This window comes from Carcharodon carcharias, chromosome 30, assembly GCF_017639515.1.
Source record: "Carcharodon carcharias isolate sCarCar2 chromosome 30, sCarCar2.pri, whole genome shotgun sequence".
NCBI classification, from domain to species: domain Eukaryota; kingdom Metazoa; phylum Chordata; class Chondrichthyes; order Lamniformes; family Lamnidae; genus Carcharodon; species Carcharodon carcharias.
Genome location: NC_054496.1, coordinates 26,521,037 through 26,543,727, shown reverse-complemented (window position 1 = coordinate 26,543,727; position 22,691 = coordinate 26,521,037). Strand labels below are relative to the sequence as shown.

Below are 22,691 nucleotides of genomic sequence, written 5' to 3'. Positions count from 1 at the left end.
GAATAAGGAAGGGGTCACGGATCAAAACTCCAAAGTCTTGTGCACCATTTAAAGCAAATGGAGTGCAGCTGAAGAAACTGGGTGCTATATGAATGCAAGTCTGTCTTTCTGCTTTGAAATGGAAGACTGGTATCTGGAAGTCCTTCGTGTGCACAGAACAAAGTCCAAGCAGAGTAAGGGAAACTAAAACAATAGAATCATTCAAGGAGCAACCAGAGGCAGCATTAGTGAAGCATGGAGCAAGTGTATCTCAGCAGCAGCCTTGACAGCAGATAAACAAGGTAGGGATAAGAGATAGCTAGTGAGGCAAGAACGGAGGAAAACCAAGAACAGAACCTTCATCAGGTAACAGCCAGGTATTAAGCTACAACAATAGACTGTTACATCTGGTTTAATCAGGTTTGGTATTTTACTGCACAGCACAAACAGCACGGCTCATGATCTCTGTGAGGGGGAGGAGGGGCGGAGTGAGAGGAGAAAAGATGGGCAGGCAGAGGGGGGGAGGGAGAGAGAGAGAGAAACACACACACACAGACTCCTCGTGAATTGGAAGGCGGATGTGATGGCAAGATAGAGAGAGATAGGGAGCAGAGAGAGTGAGTAGGTTGGTGAGCAGACAGAGAGCACGTGGATGCCAGGTTCCCAGCAGACTTGCATTTATATAGTGCCTTTCACAGCAACCTCCATTTTTTTTTTAAATAATAATTGAGAAATAAGTATTGGCCACAACACCAGGGTTAACCACCACCCACCCCTCGCTCTTAGTGCGGTGGGATTCTTTACGTCCATCAAGGTCTCGTTTTAACCTCTCAGCCGACAGATGGCAACTCTGGCAGAGCCACACTCCCTCAGTGCTGCACTGGGAGCGTCAACCTAGATTATGTCATCAAGTCTCTGGAGTGGGGACTTGAACTCACAACCTTCTGACTCCGAAGTGAGAGTTAAACCCACTAAGCAACAGCTAAGGCCACTGGGTACCCAGTTTACATCCTGTCATGGGCATTTCTGATAATAGAAGATAAAGGAGGTTTATTTCCTCCCTACACAGCCCACCTGTCAGCCCACTAGTGAGAATCAGCACAGGCCAGGATTCAAGACCAGACCCTTGTGTGTCTTGGCCCAGTCACCAGGAGCTTTACCCCAGTATACCTGGGTTAAATGGGGCAACTTTGTGTTCAAACATTTCTTCTCTTATGCATCTTACTGTTTATTTCAATTGTATAGAGCCTTGGTGAGAGCGGACCTGGAGTATTATGTGCAGTTTTGGTCTCCTTACCAAAGGAAAGACATACTTGCCATGGAGACCATGCAGCGAAGGCTCACAAAATTAATTCCTGAGATGGAGGGATTGTCTTATGAGGAACAATTCAACAGACTGGGCTTTCATTCTCTGGAGTTTAGATGAATGAGAGGTGCTCTCATTCAAACATAGAAAATTCTTACAGGGCTCAACAGGGTCGATGCAGAAAGGATCTTTCCCCTAGCTGGTGTGGGGGGGTGGTGCACAGGGATCTACAACCAGGGGACACAGCCTCAGAATAAGGGGCAGGCCATTTAGGACTGAGATGAAGAGGAATTTCTTAGCTCAGGTGGCGGTGAATCTTTGGAATTCTTTGCCCCAGAGGGCAGTGGAGGATCAGCCATCAAGACTGAGGTCGATAAATTTCTACATATTAAAAAAAAATCAAGGGAATGGGGATAGTGCTGGAAAATGGTGTTGAAGAAGATGATCAACCATGGTCTCATTGAGTGGCTGAATGGCCTACTCCTGCTCCTATTTCTTATGTTCTTATCTTGCGTCTGCCATGGCTCAGTGGGTAACACTCTGACCTCTGAGTCAGGGGGTCATGAGTTCAATCCCACCCCACAAGCTTCAGCTCATAATCCAGGCTGACATTCCTGGTGAAGTACCAAGGGCAGGCCGCACTGTTGGAGGTTACTTCTTTTGGATGAGATGTTCAACCTGGACCTCCCCCTCATCTGGCCCCTTAGGTAGATCCCATGGCATTATTCACAGAGGTGCAGGGGAGCTCTCCTTCATGTCCTTGGGCTAATATTCTCCCCTCTACTGACATCACTGAAACAGACTCCAGACCCCCAGCAATGTGGGTTGCCCCTTAACTGCCTTCTGAAATGGCAGCAATGCCCACATCCCATGAAAGAATTTAAGAAAAGGTTATCTGGCCGCTATTTTGTTGCTATATGTGGGATCTTTCTGTGCACAAAATGGCTGCTACGTTCGCTTATATAACAGTGACTGCACTTCAGATGATCTCATCAGCTTTAAAGCTCTTTGGGAGGTTCTGAGGATGTGGAAGGCGCTACCTAAATGCAAGTCCTGCCCTTTCAAAAGACCTCCAGCTGAAAGGCAAATGGAGAAGAGGATTGGAAGCAATTGTGGGCGTAATGGAGAAGAGGCTTTTCTCAGTGATGTGAAGAGCTACAGAGCCATCAAAGGCTGGAGCGACGGATGATCACAGACCATTTACAAAAGATCATGGGGTTGGAGGAAATACTAAAATAGTTTTTCGCAGCAGTCTTCCCTTGACCATCAGAATTCAGTGACGCTGATCAGACCAATACTATTAACAGAGGTGAGCATATTGTGTTAGCTACTATGAGAAAGCTGGTCCAGATAATAGCCACCCGCAGGGAGATGGGGAAGGTGCTGCTGGAAACTCATGCCTGTATCTTTAACGGCGCCTGTTCCTTTGGATTGTAAGGAGGGAGGAGGCTACCAATCTTTAAAAAAAAGAGGAGCCAAGACAGACTTGGGTAACGATAGGCCCACTAGTTTCTACAGGGATCAAAGGGTATGGGGAGAAAGCAGGAGCAGGCTATTGAGTTGGATGATCAGCCATGATCATAATGAATGGCGGAGCAGGCTCGAAGGGCCGAATGGCCTACTCCTGCTCCTAGTTTCTATGGTTACGCATTTGGGCAGCAGGAACGTTTTCAACATTCACATGCCCTTCAGGGGAAATCATTAAGGAAAGGGGAGAAAATGAGAGACCTGACGTTCTAGTGCATACAGCTCTAAAAGTACATGAGCAGTGCCGTGAAGCAATGGCTAGTGAACAGGGCATTGGAGTGCATTTAAAGGACAATGTTCTGTAATAATAATAGATTTCATCTGTCCAGCCTGTTTAGATTGGTCCATAGAAAGGGTACGTTGGTTGGTGAGTGGTGCCTGGCGCACACAGAGGCACACAGTGGATCAAAGCAGATAACGCGTGTGCAGCTGCCAAGAATTGGTGATGCCAGTGGTAACGGGGTTGGGGGTGGAGGGGGGAGAATTTAGTGGAGAATAAAAACAGCGGAACGTCAGGGGAGCCCAGCAACAAAGTTCCCCTCGCTGGAGATATTTGTTTCCATGAGTGATGGGATAAGATTGATGGGAGGAAAGGGATGCGGATGAGATGATGGAATTGGTTATAAATGTGGCAAAACGTGAGGGACAATAATTTGATACAAATTATTAATCAAAAGCCGCTCTTGGTGCTAAAAATGAAGACTCACTAGAATTGAACAAAAAGGGTCCAGAAAAGCTCGGATAAATTAAAATACGTCAGCGATGACTCTATGGATGAAGAAAATGATAACATTCTATACCCTGGAGTGTTTCTACAAAGTCCAAGTCCAATGAGCATATCACCACACAAACCTAAAGTCAGAGAGGGAGCAGTTAAAATGGTGCCACAGAATTTGAATCCTAAACAAAGACTGTGCCATGGGACAAGATTAGTTGTTAGGAAGCTGGTTTCTTCCAGGAAGATGCTGAAATTATAACGGACAAATTTCATAGAGTGTTTATTCCTCAATTATTATGAGCCCATCAGTTGCATTATGCCTTTCCAACTCAGGGAAATACAGTTCCCTATTAGGCTTTCATATTCTAAGGCTATAAAAAGCCCCAAGGCTAGACTCTTGGCAAACCTCGTATTTCTATCCCTAGATCTTACACACGGACAGCTTTATGTAGCTTTTTCCAGAGTGATAAGTTTTCATCGTGTTAAATCCTTTGGTGACCAGAATAACTAGATGTCCTGTATTTAAAGAAGTGCTGTTGCAATAAAGATAATAATTTGACCACAAATATTTTACAGACCGCTATAAAACAGGGCTCATTATCCTGTCCTTGCACATGCTCTCAGTCAGGCCTCATTTGGAATACAGTGTCCAATTTTAGTCTCTACACATGGTGATTGAGACTTTGGAAAAGGTGCTAAGGGTGGTTGGGTGGGGGGAGGTATCTTAGTTGGCAAGACAGGCGGAGAGTTGGGACTTTACCATTTACAGAAGCATAGACTTCAAAGTTGATCAGATTGAGGTTTCTAAAACGATGGAGGAAGTAGATTGTGTTCGAGCTAACAGTTTATCCCAATTAAGGAGGTCAGGGACTCGTAATTTTTAAGCTCTAAGAAGTTATCACCTTGTACAAAGTGTAGAAAGGGCGTAGAATTATCAGGACAAGCGTGGACTCCTGAAATAGTTTTGATCACCTAGGGGGAGGGGAGATTCAGGGAGGAATTTCCTAGATTCCCCCCACCCCACTCCCCCCAACCTCAGTTTGGCCTGGGTTTATTTTATCCGCAGCAGATCAGGTGGCTTTGGTTGGAATGGGGAGTGTGTATATTGTGGTGTATAAGGTATCACAGCTGTGCAGGGGCTGGACAGACCAAGGGCTCTTTCCCAGTCTGTCATCGTTCATGTACATTCATATGATATGAGCTCTTCCTCACTAAACTTACTCATTATGGGAAATGCTTTAGGCTGCTGTGCCAGGATTGGGAAGAACACAGCCCAGGGGGAATTTCGGAGCTTTATGAATGGGAAGCTTCACAGGCACCATGCCAGCATGTTCCTGTTAGCAATTAACTCTCCACTCACACAATGTCCTCAGCGTCAAAAGCACCACCCCTCACTTCCAAACAGCATTTTTATACTGACAAATATTCAACCTACAACAATTTAACCCTTGACGCGCTAAAGACCATTTTGCAGAATTACATTTCTTTTACGGGATATGGGTGCCGCTGGCTGGGCCAGCGTTTAATGCCCATCCCCAATCACCCTAGAGAAGGTGGTGGTGAGCTGCCTTCTTGAACCGCTGCAGTCCCTTTGGTGTCAGTATACCCACAGTGCTGTTAGGGAGTTCCAGGATTTAAGGTTCAGAGTGGAGGTGAAAAAGCAAATAGGAGAAGCAAAGAGTGTTCATGAGAACATCTCAGCCAACATAAAGGGAAATCCCAAAGTCTTCTATTGGCACATAACTAGTAAGAGGGCGGTAAAAGGAGAAGTAGGGCCAATTAGGGACCTAAAAGGGGATTTACACATGGAGGCAGTGGGCATTTGGCTGAGGTGTTAAATGGATACTTTGCACCTGCCTTTACCAAGGAAGTAGATGCTGAGGCCATGGTGACAGAGGAGGAAACTGTCACTAGAAGGGTTCAAAATTCATGAGGAGGAAGTGTTGAATACACTGTCATTATTTAAAGTTGACATGGTACTGGGACCAGATGAGATGCATCCAAGGATATTGACGCAAATTGTGTGGGCTCTGGCCATTATTTTTCAGTCTTCCCTAGATTTAGAGGTGGTGCCAGAGGACTGGAGAATTATAAACGTTACGCTTTTGTTCAATAAAGGTCCTAAGGATAAGCCCAGCAATTACAGACCAGTCAGTTTAACTTCGGTGGTGGAGAAACTTCCAGAGAAAATGGTTTGGGATAGAATTAGTAGTCACATGAAAAAATGTGGGTTGATTTGGAAGAGCCAGCATGGATTTCTAATGGGGAAATCGTGTTTAATTAACTTGGAGTTTTTTGAAGCAGTAACAGAGTGGGTTGATGAGGGTAATACTGTTGATGTGATGTACTTAAATTTCAAAAGGCATTCGATACAGTATCACACAACAGACTTGTGAGAAGTTATTGCTCATGGAATAAAAGGGACAGCAGCAATGTGGATACAAAATTGGCTGAGTAATAGGAAACAGAAGGTAATGGTTAATGGATAATTTTTGGGCTGGAGGAAGGTCTGCAGTGGAGTTCCCCAAGGGTCAGTATTGGGACCCTTGCTTTTCCTGATATATATTAATGATCTAGATCTTGGTGTGCAGGGGACAATTTCAATGTTTGCAGATGATACAAAACTTGGAAGCATTGCAAACTGTGAGGAGGACAATATAGAACTTCAAAAGGACAAAGAGAAGTTGGTGGAGTGGGCACATAGGTGGCAGATGAAGTTCAATGCGGAGAAGTGTGAGGTGTTGCATTTTAGGAGGGAGAACACAGATAGACAATATAAAGTAAGGGGTACAATTCTTAAGGGGGTGCAGGAGCAGAGGGACCTGGGTGTATATGTGCATAGGTCATTGAAGGTGGCAGGACAGGTGGAGAGCGCAATAAAGCATACTGTATCCTGGACTTTATAAATAGGGACATTGAGTACAAGAGCAGGAGGCTATGCTGAGCTTATATAAGACATTAGTTAGACCTCAGCTGGACTATTCTGTGTAGTTCTGAGCACCACACTATAGGAAGGATGTGATCGCACTGGAGAGAGTGCAGAAAAGGTTACAAAAATGGTTACCGGGATCAGAAACTTGAGTTATGAAGATAGATTGGACAGATTGGGACTGTCCTCCTTGGAGAGGAGAAGGCTAAGAGGAGATTTGACAGAGGTGTTCAAAATCATGAGGGGGCTGGACAGAGTAGATCAGAAGAAACTGTTCCCACTTGTCAAGGGATCAAGAATGAGGGGGCACAGATTTAAAGTGGTTTGCAAAAGAAGCAAATGTGATGTGAGAAAAAAACTTTTTCATACAGCAAGTGGTTCAAGTCTGGAATGCCCTGCCTGGAAGTGTGGTGCAGGCAGGTTCAATCAAGGCATTCAAGAGGGCATTAGATGATTATCTGAATAGAAACAATGTGCAGGATTATGGGGAAAAGGCAGGAGAATGGTACTGAGTCATAATGCTCATTTGGAGAGCCAATGCAGACACAATGGGCCGAATGGCCTTCTTCTGTGCCAGAACAATTCTGTGATTTTGACCCAGCAACAGTGAAGGAACTGCAATATAGTTCCAAATCATGATGGTGAGTGGCTTGGACAAGAACTTCCAGGTGGTGGTGTTCCCATCTATCTGCTGCCCTTGCCCTTCTAGATGGTAGCAGTCATGGATTTAGAAGGTGTTGCCTAAAGAGCCTTGGTGAGCTTCTGCAGTGCATCTTCTAGATGGTATACACTGCTGCCACTGTGTGCCGGTGGTGGAGGGAGTGAATGTTTGTGGAAGGGGTACTAATCAAACAGGCTGCTTTGTCCTGGACAGTATCAAGCTTCTTGAGTGTTGTTGGAGCTGCATTCATCCAGGCAAGTACAGAGTATTCCATCACACTTCTGGCTTGTGCCTTGTAGATGGCTTTGGGGAGTCAGGAGGTGGGTTACTCACAACAGGATTCCTAGCCTCTGACCTGCTCTTGTAGCCACAGTATTTATATGGCTAGTCCAGTTCAGTTTCTGTTGATAGTGGGAGATTCAGCGATGGTAATGTCATTGAATGTCAAGGGGCGATGGTTGGATTCTCTCTTGTTGGGGATGGTCATTGCCTGGCACTGGTGTGGCACGAATGTTATTTGCCACTTGTCAGCCCAAGTCTGGATATTGTCCAGATCTTGCTGCATTTGGACATGGACTGCTTCAGTATCTGAGGAATTGCGAATGGTGCTGAACATTGTGCAATCATCAGCGAACATCCCCACTTCTGACCTCATGATGAAGGTCATTGATGAAGCAGCTGAAGATCGTTGGGCCGAGGACACTACCCTGAGGAACTCCTGCAGTGATGTCTGGAACTGAGATGATTGACCTTCAACAACCACAACCATCTTCTTTTGTGCTAAGTATGACTCCAACCAATGGAGAATTTTCCCCGATTCCCATTGACTCCAATTTTGCTCGTGTTCCTTGATGCCACACTCGGTCAAATGCTGCCTTGATGTCAAGGGCAGTCACTCTCACCTCACCTCAGGAGTTCAGCTCTTTTGTCCATGTTGGGACCAAGGCTGTAATGAGGTCAGAAGCTAAAGAACCCAGACTGAGTGTCAGTGAACAGGTCATTGCTAAGCAAGTGCCACTTGATAGCACTGCTGATGATCCTTTCCATCACTTTGCTGATTATGGACAGTAGACTGATGGGGCAGTAATTGGCCGGGTTGGATTTGTCCTGCTTTTTGTGTACAGGATATACCTGGGCAATTTTCTACATTGCCAGGTAGATGCCAGTGTTGTAGCTGTACTGAACAGATTGGCTAGAGGTGCGGCAAGTTCTGGAGCATAAGTTTTCAGCACTGTTGCCGGAATATTGTCAGGGCCCATAGCCTTTGCATTATCCAGTGCCTTCAGCCGTTTGTTGATACCACGTGGAATGAACTGAATTGGCTGAAGACTGGCACCTGTATTGCCAGGGATCTCTAGAGGAGGCCAAGATGGATCGTCCATTCGGCACTTATGGCTGAAGATTGTTACTAATGCTTCAGCCTCATCTTTTGCAGTGATGTGCTGGGCTCCCCCATCATTGAGGATGGTGATATTTGTGGAGTCTCCCCCTTCAGTGAGTTGTTCAATTGTCCACCGCCATTCATGACTGGATCTAATCTGTTGTTGTGGAATCGCTTAGCTCTTTCTATTACTTGCTGCTTATGCTGTTTGGCACGCAAGTAATCCTGTGTTGTAGATTCACCAGGTTGGCACCACGTTTCTAGTTGGCCTTGTGCTGCTCCTGGCATGTCCTCCTGCAATCTTCACTAAACCAGTGTTGATCCCCTGGCTTGGTGGTAATGGTTCAGTGGGGGATATACTGGGCCATGAGGTTACAGATTGTGTTTGAGTACAATTCTGCTGCTGCTGATGGCCTACAGCACCTCATGGATGCCCAGTCTTGAGTTGCCAGATCTGCTCAAAATCTATCCCATTTAGCACAGTGGTAGTGCCACAGCACAATGGAGGGTATCCTCAACGTGAAGATGGGACATTGTCTCCACAATGCTGTGGTCACTCCTACCGAGACTGTCAAGGATAGATCCATCTGCAGCAGGCAGGTTGATGAGTATGAGTTTAAGTATGTTTTTCCCTCACCACCTGCTGCAGACCCACTCTAGCAGCTATGTCCTTTAGGGCTCAGCCAGCTCAATCAGTAGTGTTGCTACCGAGCTACTCTTGGTGGTGGACATTGAAGTGCCCCACCCAGAGTACACCCTCAGTGCTTCCTCCAAGTGGTGTTCAACATGGAGAAGCACTGATTCATCAGCTGAGAGAGGGCGGTACATGGTAATCAGCAAGAGGTTTCTTTACCCCTGTTTGACCTGATGCAATGAGCCTTCATGGGGTCCAGAGTCAATGCTGAGGGCTCCCAGGGCAACTCCCTCCCAACTGTATACCACTGTGCCGCCACCTCTGCTGTGTCTGTCCTGCCAGTGGGACAGGACATACCCAGGGATGGTGATGGTGTGTCTGGGACATTATCTGTAAGGTATGATTCCATGAGGATGACTATGTCAGGCTGTTGCTTGACTGGTCTGTGGGACAGCTCTCCCAATTTTGGCACTAGCCCCCAGATGTTATTAAGGAGGACTTTGCAGGGTTGACAGGGCTGAATTTGCCATTGTCATTTCCGGTGCCTAAGTTGATGCCGGGTGATCCATCCTTTTTCATTCCCTTTCATTGACTTTTTAGCGGTTTGATACAACTGAGTGACTTGCTCAGCCATTTCATAGGGCATTGAAGAGTCAACCACATTACTGTGGATCTAGCGTCAGATGTAGGCCAGACCAGGTGAGGACAGCAGATTTCCTTCCCAAAGAACATTAGTGTGTGAGACAGAGAGAGAGGAAGAGGATCAGGAGGAGAACAAGGGGAATTTGTACCGTTGGGACGGTCTCCACCTGAACTGATCTGGGACCAATGTTCTCGTGAAAAGGGTAGATAGGGTGGTCAACAGGACTTTAAACTAGAAAGTGGGGGGAGGGAAGGGTAAAACTCCAAGAAGGATGACTAATGGGAAGCAAAGCAGCAGGTTAGCAAGTGGGGGAGGTGGATACAACTTCATGGAAAATTATGAAAAAACTGAAAAGAAAGGAGAGCCCAGGAGAGGCTATTAAAGTCTCCAGAACACAAAATAGGACAGAGTGTTTGGAAAGGGCAGGAATCTAACTTCAAGCACATCAGATAAAGGGACGACAATGAGAAAGGGGACAGGAAACACAGGACTGAAGGTGTTGTATCTGAATGCACGCAGTATATGAAATAAGGTAAATGAGCTTGTGGCACAGATTGAAATTGGCAGGTATGATGTGGTGGGCATCGCGGAGACATGGCTGCAAGGGGATCAGGACTGAGCTAAATATCCAAGGATATACATCCTATCGAAAAGATAGGCAGGTTGGCAGAGGGGCTGGGGTTGCTTTGTTAGTAAGAAATGAAATTAAATCAATAGCAAGAAATGATGTAGGGTCAGATGATGTAGCATCTGTGTGGGTAGAGTTGAGGAACCGCAAAGGTAAAAAAACCATAATGGGAGTTATGTACAGGCCTCCGAACAGTAGTCAGGATGTGGGGCACAAGATACACCAGGAGATAGAAAAGGTGTGTAAGAACGGCAAGGTCATAGTGATCATAGGGGATTTCAAAATGCAGTTAGACTGGGAAAATCAGGTTGGTAGTGGATCCCAAGAAAAGGAATTTGTGGAATGACTACGAGATGGCTTTTTGGAGCAGCTTGTGGTGGAGCCCACTAGGGAACTGGCAATTCTAGATTTATTGATGTGTAATGAGGCAGATTTGATAAGGGAGCTTAAGGTGAAGGAACCCTTAGGAGGAAGGGACCATAATATGATTGAATTTACCCTACAATTTGAGAGGAAAAAGCTGGAATCAGATGTAACGGTATTACTGTTGAATAAAGGCAACTACAGAGGCATGAGGGAGGAGCTGGCCAGAATTGACTGGGAGATGAGCCTAGCAGGAAAGACAGTGGAACAGCAATGGCAGGAGTTTCTGGGAATAATTTGGGAGACACAGCAAAAATTCATCCCTAGGAAGAAGAAGCTTACTAAAGGGAGGACGAGGCAACCATGGCTGACAAGGGAAACCAGGGACAGCATAAAAGCTAAAGAGAAAGCATACAATGCGGCGAAGAGCAGTGGGAAACCAGGGGATTGGGAAGCCTACAAAGACCAACAGAGGACAACTAAAAAAGAAATAAGGAGGGAGAAGATTAAATATGAGGGTAAACTAGCCAGTAATATAAAAGAAGTTTGCAAGAGTTTTTTTAGACATATAAACGGTAAGAGAGAGGCAAAAGTGGACATTGGGCCGCTGGAAAACGATGCTGGAGAAGTAGTAGTGGGGAACAAAGAAATGGCGGAGGAACTGAACAGGTACTTTGCTTCAGTCTTCACAGTGGAAGACATGTGTGACATCCCCAAAGTTCAAGAGAGTCGGGGGGCAGAGGTGAGTATGGTGGCCATTACCAAGGAGAAGGTGCTAGGAAAACTGAAAGGTCTGAAGGTGGATAAAGCACCTGGACCAGATGGATTACACCCCAGAGCTCTGAAGGAGATAGCTGAAGAGATAGTGGAGGCGTTAGTGGTGATCTTTCAGGAATCACTGGAGTCAGGGAGGGTCCCAGAGGACTGGAAAATCACTAATGTAACCCTCCTGTTTAAGAAGGGAGTGAGGCAAAAGATGGGAAATTACAGGCCGATTAGCCTGACCCGGTCGTTGGTAAGATTTTAGAGTCCATTATTAAGGATGAAATTTCAGAATACTTGGAAGTGCGTGGTAAAATAGGGCAAAGTCAGCATCGTTTCATAAAGGGGAGGTCATGCCTGACAAATCTGTTAGAATTCTTTGAGGAGGTAACGAGTAGGTTAGACAAAGGAGAGCCAATGGATGTTATCTACTTGGACTTCCAGAAGGCCTTTGACAAGGTGCCGCACAGGAGGCTGCTCAGTAAGATAAGAGCCCATGGTGTTAGAGGCAAGGTACTAGCATGGATAGAAGATTGGCTGTCTGGCAGGAGGTAGAGAGTGGGGATAAGGAGGTCCTCCTCAGGATGGCTGCCGGTGACTAGCGGAGTTCCGCAGGGGTCAGTGTTGGGACCACAACTTTTCACTTTATACATGAATGATCTAGATAAAGGAACTGAGGGCATCCTGGCTAAGTTTGCAGATGATACAAAGATAGGTGGAGGGGCAGGTAGTATTGAGGAGGTGGGGAGGCTGCAGAAGGATTTGGACAGGTTAGGAGAATGGGCAAAGAAGTGGCTGATGGAATACAATGTGGGGAAGTGTGAGGTCATGCACTTTGGTAGGAAGAGTAGAGGCATAGGCTATTTTCTAAATGGGGAGAGAATTCAGAAATCTGGAGTGCAAAGGGACTTGGGAGTCCTAGTCCAGGATTCTCTTAAGGTTAACTTGCAGGTTGAGTCGTTAGTTAGGAAGGCAAATGCAATGTTGGCATTTATTTCGAGAGGACTAGAATATAAAAGCAGGAATGTGCTGCTGAGGCTTTATAAGGCTCTGGTCAGACCACATTTAGAATATTGTGAGCAATTTTGGGCCCCGTATCTCAGGAAGGGTTGTGCTGGCCCTGGAGAGGGTCCAGAGGAGGTTCACGAGAATGATCCCAGGAATGAAAGGCTTAACATATGAGGAACATTTGAGGACTCTGGGTCTATACTCGATGGAGTTTAGAAGAATGAGGGGGGATCTGATTGAAACTTACAGAATACTGAAAGGCCTGGATAGAGTGGACGTGGGGAAGATGTTCCATTAGTAAGAGAGACTAGGACCCGAGGGCACAGCCTCAGAGTAAAGGGAAGACCTTTTAGAACAGAGATGAGGAGAAACTTCTTTAGCCAGAGATTGGTGAATCTATGGAATTCATTGCCACAGAAGACTGTGGAGGCCAGGTCATTGAGTGTATTTAAGACCGAGATAGATTGGTTCTTGATTGGTAAGGGGATCAAAGGTTATGGGGAGAAGGCGGGAGAATAGGGTTGAGAAACTTATCAGCCATGACTGAATGGCGGAGCAGACTCGATGGGCCGATTGGCCTAATTTCTGCTCCTATGTCTTATGGTCTAAATGGTCAGCGGCAGATGAAGAAGAAGGGAGAGGAGGAGGATAAGGTGGGAGAGTGGAGAGGGATACATGGGTTAGGTGGACATTAAAGGGCAGATTTAACTGTACCACAATACCCTTTGTGATCAAATACTTTTCATTCTTCCATGGGAACAGAACATTGCTGGCAAGGCCAGTAAGAACATAAGAAATAGGAACAGGAGTGGACCATTCGGCCTCTTGATCATGGCTGATCTTCTTGTGTTTCGATTTCCACATTCCCATCTAATCCTGATAATCTTTGATTCCCTTGCTGAACAAGAATCTGTCTACCTCTGCCTTAAAAATATTCAATGACCCCACCTCCACCACCTTCTGAGGCAGAGAGTTCCAAAGGTGCACAACCCTCTGAGAGAAAAAATTTCTCCTCATCTCTGTCCTAAAAGGGCGACCCCTAATTTTAAAACAGTGCCCCCTAGTTCTGGACTCACCCACAAGAGGAAACATCCTATCGACATCCCCCTTGTCAAGGCCATTCAGGATCTTATATACTTCAATCAAATCACCTCTCACTCTTCTAAACTCCAGTGGAAACAAGCCCAGTCTGTCCAACGTTTCCTCATAAGACAGCCCACTCATTCCAGGCATCAGTCTAGTAAACTTCCTCTGAACCGCCAATATATTTACATCATTCCTTAAATAAGGAGACCAAAACTGCACACAGTATTCGTGGTGCGGTCTCACCAAAGCTCTGTATAACTGAAGCATAACATCTTTACTTTTATAAAACAAAAACAGAATTCCCTGGAAAAACTCAGCAGGTCTGGCAGCATCGGCGGAGAAGAAAAGAGTTGATGTTTCGAGTCTTCATGACCCTTCAACAGAACTGTTGAAGGGTCATGAGGACTCGAAACGTCAACTCTTTTCTTCTCCGCCGATGCTGCCAGACCTGCTGAGTTTTTCCAGGTAATTCTGTTTTTGTTTTGGATTTCCAGCATCCGCAGTTTTTTTGTTTTTATCCTTACTTTTATGTTCAATCCCTTTCGTAATAAAGGATTGCATTCCATTAGCCTTCTTAATTACTGGCTGTACCTAACTAACCTAACTTGCATACTATCTTTTTGTGACTCATGTACTAGAACACCTAGATCCCTCTGCACCTCTGAATTATGCAAGCCTTCTCCATTTAAGTAGTACTCTGCTTTTCAGCTCTTCCTGCCAAAGTGATGTAGTATGTTGCCCATCCCTAACTGCCTTAGGGAAGGTACCTGCAAACACACTGCGCCCAAGCTCACACAGAGTCCACCCATTCACAGTAGCTTGTACCCATGGAATCAAACCCCAGCAAGAGCCCCTGCTCGAGAGCGTGGAAAACAGATTTGTTTAAAAGGAAAAGAATGAGAGAGAGAAAATTTAGAAGTTTAAAGTGAGCATTCCTCACAGGGACAGAGAGAGAGAGAGAGAGAGTTAAGATTAAAATCACACAGCAGACAATGTCATGACAACACCCAACAGCTCGACCCCAGACGCAGAGGGTACCTGGCTGATCCCTCCATTCAGTGCCGAGCTGGCCAATCACAGCCAGGGAGCTGTGGCTGGCTGTCAGAGCTCCTGATCAGCACCCAGTGGCCGTCATTGGAAATGCCAGAATGCGGCTGAGGAATAAAGGCAATCCTTTCCAACACCAGATTTGTATCACTCCAGATCCTGTCCTTGCCCTAAAATTCGGACCAGTACCTCTCAGGCTGACTGCTTGGACGAAGCTTCTCCGAGTCTGATCCAGGATGAAGCTTTCTCAACAGATATTTCCAGCTGCACAGACTCAGCTTATACTCCCTGAAGTATTAAAAAAATTGACATTTTCAAGACTCAGATCGATAGGTTTTTGTTAGGTTAGTGTAGATCAAACACTATGGAGCAAAGTCAGGTAAATGAAAGGAAGGTGTAGATCAGCCAAGATCTAATTGAATTGAGGGGCTGAATGGCCTCTCCTTTTCCGATGTGCCTTTGGGTTCCCCTTAACCATAAACCATGGGCATCTGAGCCCAGGTCCAGTGAATTAAAAGTCACGGCTGCGACTTAACCCAGAACTGTTCGTATGCAGGTACAGCAAATGGAACGTTGGCATTTGTTGAAAGGGAAGGGAATGCAGAAGTAGGGAAGTTTTACTGCAGCTGTACAGGGCATTGGTGAGACCACATCTGGAATACTGTGTACAGTTTTGGTCCCCTTATTTGAAAAAGGATTCAGGGAAGGTTTGCTCAACTCATTCCTGGGATGAAGGGCTTGTCTTGTGAAGAAAGGTTGAAGGGGTTGGGCCTATACCCGCTAGAGTTTAGAAGAATGAGGGGTGATCTTATAGAAACATACAAGATCCTGAGGGGACTTGATAGCATGGATAGCTGGAGGATGTTTCCCCTTGTGGGGGAGACTAGAACCAGGGGACACAGTATAAGAATAAAAGGTCTCCCTTTCAAGACAGAGATGAGGAGAATTTTTTTTCTCAGTTAGTCTGTGGAACTTGCTTCCCCAGAGAGCAGTGAAGACTGTGTCCTTGAATATATTCAAGGCTGAGTTAGGCAAGGGAGTTAATGCTTATTGGGGAGGGCAGACAGGAAAGTGGAGTTGAGGCCACAGTCAAATCAGCCATGATCTTATTGACTGACGGAGCAGGATTAAAGGTCCGAATGGCCTATTCCTGCTCCTAAGTCCTATGCTTCTATGGGAGACTGCGCTTGCAGGGAAACACTCACAGGCGTGCGAACACAGCAGCCCCTCACACACAATCCAGTTAGAACAGAGACATACATGTACAGCAGGCTGGTTAACGCCCACACCCAGCCTGTCCCCAGGCTTCCATACTGACCACCTCACAAGAAAGGACTTTCATTTATAAAACCTCAGGGCAGACAAAAGCACTTTACGCCCAATTAAGTTCAGTCGCTGTTATAACAAACGAAGCACTACCGCCAATTTGCACACAGGAAACTCCCATAAGTACCAAGTGAGAACGACCAGATAATCTGTTTTTGCACTGCTGGTTGAGAGGTCGACATTGGCCAGGACACCCAAGGCAAACTCCCCTGCTCATCTTTAAACAGAGGCAGTGGGATCTTTTACATCAACTCATGGAGGCAGACCGAGTCTCGAGATGGCACCTCTGGCAGTGCAGCACTCTCTCAGCACTACACTGGGGTGCTGGCAAAACGCCCCCATCCCAAAAAGAATCATAATGGGGGGACAAAACAAACAAACAACCCCTTCTCCAGGTTATAACAAGTTTTCAAGCAATGCTTTCAATACACAAAGTGCCAGCTCCTGTCAAGACTTGAAAACTGACCAGCGATGATGGGATGTTATAATTTCATCCCAGATCATTGTCTAGGGTGATCATAGCTGGGAAAGAAGTTGGACAGTGGATCTGGTGGTTGGGGGGGGGGGGGGGAGAGAGAGAGGAGGGGGAGGAAAAGAGGGGGCATTATAAGGAGAAGATAGATGGGGAAATGTTTTCATCTCTCTGGTTAGCAGCCTCAGAAAGGGAGCCCTCTCCCTTGCTAAGTGACCAGGATTGTGTGTCGAGTTGTTTTCTGTGTTAATGAGGGCTATGCAAGAGTGGGGCAGGAGCTCCCTGCTAGGCATAGAGAATCTCTGCCAGGGAACACCTCCCCACTCCCCCGGGGAGCCCAGCGATGGCATTTCTTATCACACTGGGGAGGGGAGGTACTGGCTTCTGCCCTAGGCGCTCTCAAACCTCGCCAAGGGATTTTCAAATCCGCTCCCATTTGCCTGGACACAGGATACACGCCTCAGGATTCCTCCCCCCCCCCCCCCCCCCCCCAACCCTCACACACTCTTAAAGGCGCCACTCCAGCGTTGATGCAGCCAGATTTACAGTGCACAGGAACTCTCCCAGGTAACCGGAGACACCGCTTTAAGGGCGAGACAGCAACCCATAAGGCTGGACTTTGCAAAAGTTTGATGCGGCTTCAGATCTAGGTTTTAATCCCACATTTCTCTAACCGAACCGCAGAACGATTTTCGGAGAGCAAATTAAGAGATTTCCTTGACACACACACACAAAGGGACGGTTCGAAAAACAAAGGTTAAAGAGAGTCGGAAATTCAAAGGAAAAAGTTTCACCATGTGCACAAACTAATTTGCCTCCGTCAGTTTCAATCTGGTTAGTTTCGGTCCCTCTGGTTACCTGCAACTCCTGAAATAAATTTTGAAACTGTCTGCTGGTGAGGAACCAAATTTGCTTTCGCATCCCTGCTGTCTTAAAACAGAAGTGGAATCATCCTTAGGAGGGAGGGGAAAAAAACAGCCCCTTCCCTTCCATAAGAAAGTTTTAGACAAACTTTTTGAAAAGTTACTCACAGGAGTTGCTCCTCCGGACGCTCGCGGTTGTCTGGGGGGGCTCCAGGAGCTGTGGCCCCGCCCCCTTTGTCTGTCCCAGTCAATCACAACAGCAGCAACCAATCCGAAGGCACTTCATTAGCATGGAAGGCCACGCCCCACCACTGGTGACCACGCCCCCCTCCCCCTTGAGCTGACCCGACACTCTCATTCACTGCAACCAAGTCAAGTAGGAGGTAGTGATGCTGGGCCATTCATTTCCTTTTGGGATGTTGGCATTCATTTGCCCATCCCTAGTTTCTGGATTCACCAGAACGTCACTGGGGCTTGGATTGTGAGGAGAGATTCCCTGGAATATTAGGAGTGAGCTTCTTAGGATTTTTAAAGGAATTGAGAAGTTGAAGGTAGAAACAATTTTTGCTGGCTGGGGGAAGTCTGGGAGAAGGGGGGGAAGATATCTTGAAAATCAGTGCCAGACCGTACAGGAGAGAAGTTAGAAAGCACTGCTTCAAAGGGTGCTAGATGTGTGGAACTCTCCCACAAAAAGTGGTAAATCTTTTTAAGTTAATCATTTTAAATTTGCTAGTCTATGATTTATAGGAATATGGAGTAAAAGTGCCTGGCAAAAGTTAAGAGACACACTACTAACGGAATGATTTAGCAAGCTCAAGGGGCTGACTGGCTGCCACCAATAAGCCAGCACAATGTTAAGCCAGACAACAACAAAAACAACAACTTGTATTCATATAGCACCTTGGACATAGTAAAACATCCCAAGGCACTGCACAGGAGCATTGTAAAACAAAATATGACACTGAACCATACAAGGAGGTGATCAAAAGTTTGGTCAAAGAGGTAGGTTTTAAGAAGTGCCTTAAAGAAGGAAAATGAGGTCAAGAGGGAGAAAGGTACAGGGAGAGTATAGGCCACAGGCAGCTGAAGTTGCGGCCACCAATGGCGGGACAATTAAAATCAAAGGATGCTCAGTAGGTCAGAACAAGAGAAGCGCAGATATCTCGGAGGGCTGGAGGAGATTACAGAAGGATGAGGGGGGATTTGCTTGAAACTTAACAGAATACTGAAAGGTCTGGGATAGAGTTGACCTGGGGAAGATGTTTCCATTAGTAGAAGAGAATAGAACCCAAGGGCACAGCCTCAGAGTAAAGGGAAGACCTTTAAGAACAGAGATGAGGAGAAACTTCTTTAGCCAGAGAGTGGTGAATCTATGGAATTCATTGCCACAAAAGGCTGTGGAGGCCAGGTCATTGAGTATATTTAAGACCGAGATAGATAGGTTCTTGATTGGTAAGGGGATCAAAGGTTACGGGGCGAAGGTGAGAGAATGGGGTTGAGAAACTTATCAGCCATGATTGAATGGCGGAGCAGACTCGATGGGCCGAATGGCTTAATTTCTGCTCCTATATCTTATGGTCTTAAAGAGGGGGTGATGCCACAGAGAGATTTGAAAACAAGGAGTTGGTTAACCCAGGGGTCAATGTGGGTCACCAAGCACAGGAGTGAGGGTGAACGGGACTTGCTGTAAGGACACGGGCAGCAGATTTGTGGATGACCTCAAGTTTGCAGAGAGGAGACCAGCCGGGAATACATTAGGATAGTCATGTCTGGAGGTAACACACACATGGATGAGGGTTTCAACAGCAAATGAACTAAGGCAGGAATAGAGTCAGGTCATGTCATGGGGGTAGAAACAGGCAGTTTTAGTGATGGCACCAATAAGTGACTGAAAGCTTATCTTGGGGTCAGATATGGCACCGAGGTTGTGAACAGGCTGGTTGAGCCTCAGACAGGTGCCAGGGAGTTGGAAGCTAGGGAATGGAGATTGGAATGGCAACCAGAAACAATGACTTCAGTCTTCCCAAAATTTAATTGGAGGAATTTTGTGCTCATCCACTACTGGATGTTCGATAAGCGGTTGTGTAGTTCAGAGTCAGTGGAGGGTCGAGAGAGGTGATGGTGAGATAGGGCTGGGTGTCGTCAGCGTACAGATGCCTTCAGATGGTCTTGTTGAGGGGAAGTGGAATTGGTGCAGGTGAGAAATAGGAGGGAGCCAAGGATAGATTCTTGGGGACACCAGAGGTGTTGCTGCAGAAGCAGGGGGAAGAGGAACCCTTGAAAGTGATACTCTGGCTACAATGAGAGAAGAACGGGACTAGGTGAGAGCAGTCTCACCCAGTTGGATGACAGTGGAGAAGCATTGGAGCAGGATGGTCAGTCAACCCTGTCAAAGGCTGCAGCCAGATGGAGAAGAATCAGGAGGGAAAGTTTACCCTTTGTCACTGTCACATCAGACGTCAGTTGTGACTTGGATAAGAGCCGTTTTGGCACTGTGGCAGGGGCAGAGATCTGATTGGATGGATTCAAACATGGAGATCCAGGAAAGATGGGCATATAATTGAGAGGCAACAATGCATTCAAGGACTTAGGAGAGGAAAGGGAGATTGGAGAGGGGGCTGTAGCTTGCAAAGGCGGTGGGCTGAAGGGCTAGTTATTTTTGAGGATAGAGGCGACAATAGCAGACTTGAAGGGGAGAGGGACAGAATCCACTCTCAATAGACCTTCAGTTACCAACTATTTTTGGGTATGCTTTGTGTCTTCTGTTGTGAAGACAAGATACAAAATATTTATCTAATATTTCTGCCAGCTCATTTTTCTCCATTATAATTTCTCTTGTCTCAGCTTCTAAAGTGCCAATATTTACTTTTACTTTAGCTCTCCCTTTTTGTATACTGGTAAAAGCTCTAACAATATGATTTTATATATCTTGCCAGTTTACTCTCATATTCGTTTTTCCCCGTTTTATCAATTTTTGCTCATCCTTTGCTTCGCTTTTGTTGCCCATCCCTAACTGCCATTGAGAAGGTGGTGGTGAGCAGCCTTCTTGAACCACTGTAATCCATGTGGTGTGGGTACACCCAGCATGGTGTATGGCTTGGAAGAGAACTTGCAGGTGGTGGTCTTCCTATGCACCTGCTGCCCATGTTCCCCTAGGTAGTAGAGGTCACAGGTTCAGAAGGTGCTGTCGAAGGAGGCTTGGTGAGTTACCGTGGAGCATGTTGTAGATGGTACACACTGCTGCCACCGTGCGTCAGTGGGGAAGGAAGCGAATATATAAGACGGTGGATGGAGTGCAAAGGGACTGTTTTATTCTGGATGGTGTCAAGTTTCTGGAGGGTAAGTGGAGATGCACTCATCAGGGCAAGTGGAGAGTATTCCATCACACTGCTGACTTGTCTTGTGGACAGACTTTGAAGAGTTAGGTGGTGAGTTAGTCACTGCAGAATTCCCAGCCTTTGGCCTACTCTTGTAGCCACAGTATTTATATGGCTTGCCAGTTCAGCTTCCGCTCAATGATAACCTCCAAGAGGTTGATGGTGGGGGAATTCAACAATGGTAAAGCCGCTGAATGTCAAAAAGAGATGGTTAGATTCCCACTTGTTGGTCACTGCCTAGCACTTGCATGGCATGTATGTTATTTGCCACTTATCAGCCCAAGCCTCTCACCATCCTTCTGCAGATCAGGGCTCTGCAATCTCTCACCATTTAGATAATATGCTTTTTATTCTCCCTGCCAAAATGGACAATTTCATATTTCCCCACATTATACTCCATTGCCAGATCTTTGGCCCCTATCTATAGCCCTTTGTAGACTTCCCTTTTGGGCTGTTATGCAGCTGCACAGCTGAGAGGGAGCACTGTGCAGAACCCAAACAGAGCATCAGTGAGCAGGTTATTGCTGAGCAAGTGCTGCTTGATAACACTGTTGATGACCCCTTCCATCACTTCATTGATGATCGAGAGTAGATTAATGGGGTGGTAATTGGCCAGGTTGGAGTTGTCCTGCTTTTTGTAGACAGGACATACCTGGGCAATTTTCTGCATTACTGGGTGGATGTCAGTGTTGTAGCTGTACTGAAACACCTTGGCTAAGGGCATGGCTAGTTTTGGAGCACAAGTCTTCAGTACTATTGTCAGGATGTTGTCAGGGCCCCTGGCCTTCGCAGTATCCAGTGCCTTCAACCATTTCATGAAACTCATGGAGAGAATCAAATTGGCTGAAGTCTAGTATCTTTGATGTTGGGGACCTCAGGAGGAGACTGAGATGGATCATCCACTCGGCACTTCTGGTTGAAGATGGTTGCAAACGTTTCAGTAATGTCTTTTGCACTGATGTGCTGGGCTCCTCCATCATTGAGGATAGGGCTGTTTTTGCAGCCTCCTCCTTACTTCGTTGTTTAATTGTCCACCACCTTTCATGATCTGATCCATTGGTTGTAGGGTTGCTTAGCTCTATTGTACGCTGCTTCCACTGTTTTGCAGGCATGTAATCCTGTATTGTAGCTTCACCAGGTTGGCACTTTATTTTTTTAGGTATGCCAGGCCTGCTGTCCTGCACTCCTCATTGAATCAGGCTTGATAGTAATGATAGAGTGGGGGATATTCCAGTCTATGAGATTACACATCATGGTTGAATACAATTCTGCTGCTGCTGATAGCACACAGCACCTCACTGAGTCCCAATTTTGAGCTGCTAGATTTGTTCTGATTCTATTTCATTTAGCACAGTGGTACAGCCAGACAACACAATGAAGGGTATCCTCAGTGTGGAAATGGGACTTGATCTGCACAAGTACTGTGTGGTGGTCACTCCTACCAATACTGTCATGCATAGATGCATGTGCAACAGGTAGATTGGTGAGGATGAGGACAAGCAAGTTTTTCCTTCTGGTTGGTTCTCTTACCCCCTGCTGCAGACCCAGTCTGGCAGATATATTGTTCAATTTTCTACAACAAAACCGCTATATAAATATTATGTTATATTTCTTAATTAAGTCTTTTTCTTTGTTGCCAAATCTAGGAGATTCTGTGACTAAGAGGATTGGAGGGGTGAATGTTGGTATAAATTAGGAAATTTGAGGACTTTATAACAAGGGTGGTGAAATAATTATGGGAAACTTAATCTTCATGTAGCTGGGCAAAATAAATTGGCAAAAGGAGCTAGGAGGATAAGTTCATGGAATTCATTCAACAGTTTCTTGGAACAATTTGCTAAGGATTCAAGTAGGAAAAAGTTTATTTTTGACCTATTATCATGTTCATCCCCTTCAATTGTCTGCCCGAGCCGAAGCAAGATCCAACCCAAAGCGACCTCCACCACGGGTAGAGCAAGGAGGCAGATCCTAAATCCACCTC

General features: G+C 46.1%; 1 protein-coding gene across 2 annotated transcripts in view; it reads right to left on the bottom strand.

The window, feature by feature from the left end:
• Positions 1-17,558, bottom strand: part of lpar2a (lysophosphatidic acid receptor 2a) — a 77,896-nt gene extending 60,338 nt beyond the window's left edge. Inside the window, exon 1 of one of the 2 annotated variants that reach the window (XM_041177233.1) lies at positions 17,502-17,558. The gene's annotated coding sequence lies outside the window, so the exon portion shown is untranslated. Of the gene's footprint in view, positions 1-14,861; positions 14,961-17,501 lie in introns of those variants that run through there. The other variant, XM_041177234.1, reaches the window with a different exon arrangement.
• Positions 17,559-22,691: the final 5,133 nt, after the last annotated feature.